We start from the raw sequence: 3,345 nt of genomic DNA, 5'->3' as shown, positions 1-3,345 counted from the left end.
AACGCTACTGATATTTGGATAAAATTAATGAAATATAAATTTAACGTAGTATTTTGTATCTAATTAAACTGGTAATTATAGTCTTAGCATGCTACACATCTGCATTTACAGTTGTGCAATGTCATTACGGTTGATAGCACCCGTGATAGCACCACTGGAGATAGTCTAGTCACTCCCTCTATACCAATGTTAGGACCTTGACACCTACGGTATGTAAATATGAGTTACATATTTTTATCGTGACAATTATCCATTTACAATACAGTTGCAATTAAAATACAATTGAAATTCAATTACAATTACACTCATGATTATAATTTTTACTACAAATTCCCAGATTGAAAAAAACTTAAAACCGAATGAAACGTGCACCATTTAATCAATCAGGTGGTCGGATTTGACATAACATGGAATAATTACTAAAAGTACCAAAAATCTTACAAAACATTATTTACACAGTGCATTTTGGTATTTAAATAAATACAACAATCATACGTTTTTGGTTAAATTCGCCCTTGTAGGCCTACTAAACGCTTCTACTCGAACTGGCATCCGCTCGAACTTATGTAGCATTCGCTGGAAGTAGCATCCGCTCGTATTGACATATGCCTATTTTTCCTCTACGGGCATATCGACACAATAAAACGTATTAATAACCCAGTACGTACTATTTGACTGATTAACCCATCATTCTATTAATTATTCCCACCTCCCATTCCCCAGGCCTATATTCTCTGTAAGCCTAGTTGCCACAATAAAATTTAGGTAATAAATTATTTCTGATATTACAATAAAATGGATAAATTAAGGTGAATTATTTATTCAATACAATTTAAAGTACACAGTCTTATTTCTAGGAGCCTTTATGCCATCTTTCTTTTTCTATCTCAATGGGTAAAATTCCTAAACGAAGTTTTGTTAACACGTTTCTATGCTTATAATTATTAATTTTGTTAAGATGTTCGGAATAAATAAATTCATTTTTAAAATTGCAATAATAACGCAGTCTTGATATTGTCTATATTTCTCGGTGAAACGTTTGACTTTTCGAAATTTAATTTCGATATCGGTGAGTGTTAACTTAAAATTGAAAATAAAAGATTGAATTTCAGTAATAACACATTGTGTTCTCCAAATAAAAGTATATGTTTTACGTGTGATAACCAGCATAGTTCGTTTCATTCTCTTTTACATAACGGAAATTCGTAACATTAAAAAAAAAATAATACGATTATGGTCAACGTTCAAAATACTTATCCAATTACGAATTTAACTTGAAATCAAACGTATTCTACTGCAGCGGTTATATTTGGTGCATTTCTATTAATTCCGAGGATATATTTTGAGTTAATTTGGAAACTCTCTATAGAGTTTAGGTTTGAGTATAGCCCCATAATTCATTTCATATTTAAGTAAAATAGGTATAATCTTAATATCAAAAAGTAAATTCCAAATATTAACAGGTGAATTCTGTAAGCAAATATTTTTAAGATATTACTTTTAAAGAAAATAATTCTTTGTTTGGCTATAATTTGTTTCAATTGTCCTGTTCTATAAACCGTTAGAATTAAATACAACACCGAGATATTTAAATTGTTTATTTCTAATTGATAGTCTTTGTAGTACCAACATTCTGATTTTACTGACAGTCAGGCCATATGTGTCACAAGAGAAAACAGTTTTGTTTCCAAGGCGTTGTAGCTCTAAAGCTACATTTACACTGGACACGACAACGACACGATAAAAACGCGTTCAGTGTTAAAGAACATAAACGACGCGATTATATGTCGTTGTCGTGTCGTTATCGTGTCTTGTGTAAATGTAGAACAGTGTCGCCAAAAACAGCTACCGGTACGTCATCTGCATAAAGTAGGTGATTGATGCGTATATCGCCAAATTGAACTTTATCATTCTTATTGAATAAGTTTAAATGCTTACTTAAATCGTTAATTAAAAAAATATTTAAAAGAAAACTAGGTAAAGATGAACCCTGTTGTATGCCAAACTCTGACTAATTTTGTTTCTAACCTTTACATGAGCAGTTAACTTAGAATAAAGAGAAATTATTATATTTAACATTTTACCATTTATACCAGCTTTTTCAGTTTATAAATATGATTAATTGAATCAAATGCACGATTGAGATCAATAAATGCAACATATATGATTCGGCCACGTGGTTTTGAAAGGTATTTGTTAACTTTTCTGAACCCGGCTTGTTACTTGGCAGATTTTAGTTCTTCTTTTAAACTAAACCTTTATGTAATCGAATTGTACAGTTTGTACTATTATTATTACCCTTCAAAATGGCTTAACCAAGTACGTTCGAAAACACCGGGTGCTCATTATCAAGTTCTAGATTGAGGTGGATGTGCCCAACTTTCCTTTTGCGACAATCGGATACCGCTCCAATGAATTGATGAATGGTAGCCATGACGAGAATGTTGGCAAAAGCCCAATACGTACAAAGCCTATAGGCTTATTTAAAACAAATCGGTCCGTCTTCTAGAAAGTTAGTCCGGGATTAACTTTAGTTCTGGACTAAAGCTAGTCTGCTTTCGAGAATACGGGCCAGTATGTTTAATTTCGGTCCTAATATAACAATAACCTCTTAAATTGTTCAGTTATTCGAGTTACAGGAAGCATGGTTGGTTAATTTTGTAATGCCTGATGTATAGTGAGCCTATTAATCAATCAATAAATTTATTAGGAACTTACAAGAGCCTATTCGTGCCACTTAAGTATATAAAATCATCAAAATGTAATCCGAAATTTCGGATTAGTAATCCGTTATTTCGAATTAGTAATCCGTTATTTCGGATTACTAATCCGAAATTTCGAATTAAGTACCGTAACTCGTTATTTCGGATTACTAATCCGAAATTTCGAATTAGTAATTCGTTATTTCGAATTAGTAATCCGTTATTTCAGATTACTAATCCGAAATTTCGAATTAAGTAATTCGTTATTTCGAATTAGTGATTCGTTATTTCGGATTAGTAATTCGTTATTTCGGATTACTAATCCGAAATTTCGAATTAGTAATTCATTATTTCGAGTTTAGTAATCCGAAATAACGAATTACTAATTCGAAATAACGAATTACTTAATTCGAAATAACGAATTACTAACTCGAAATAACGAATTAGTAATACAAAATAACGAACTACTAACTCGAAATAACGAATTAGTAATACAAAATAACGAATTACTAACTCGAAATAACGAATTACTGAGTGAATTTTCAAGAGCCAGTACACATGTGACAAAGATGTGTTTGATCTTTGTTCGATATTAATGAGAGAAAGACAACTGTCTCAACCAAATAATCCTGAAGAGAATCTG

The sequence above is a fragment of the Anneissia japonica genome, unplaced genomic scaffold (assembly GCF_011630105.1).
Source record: "Anneissia japonica isolate Jap-2015-1 unplaced genomic scaffold, ASM1163010v1 scaffold997_len2565447_cov190, whole genome shotgun sequence".
NCBI lineage: Eukaryota > Metazoa > Echinodermata > Crinoidea > Comatulida > Comatulidae > Anneissia > Anneissia japonica.
The sequence above is the reverse complement of the archived record's forward strand: the minus strand, read 5'-3'. Positions refer to the sequence as shown.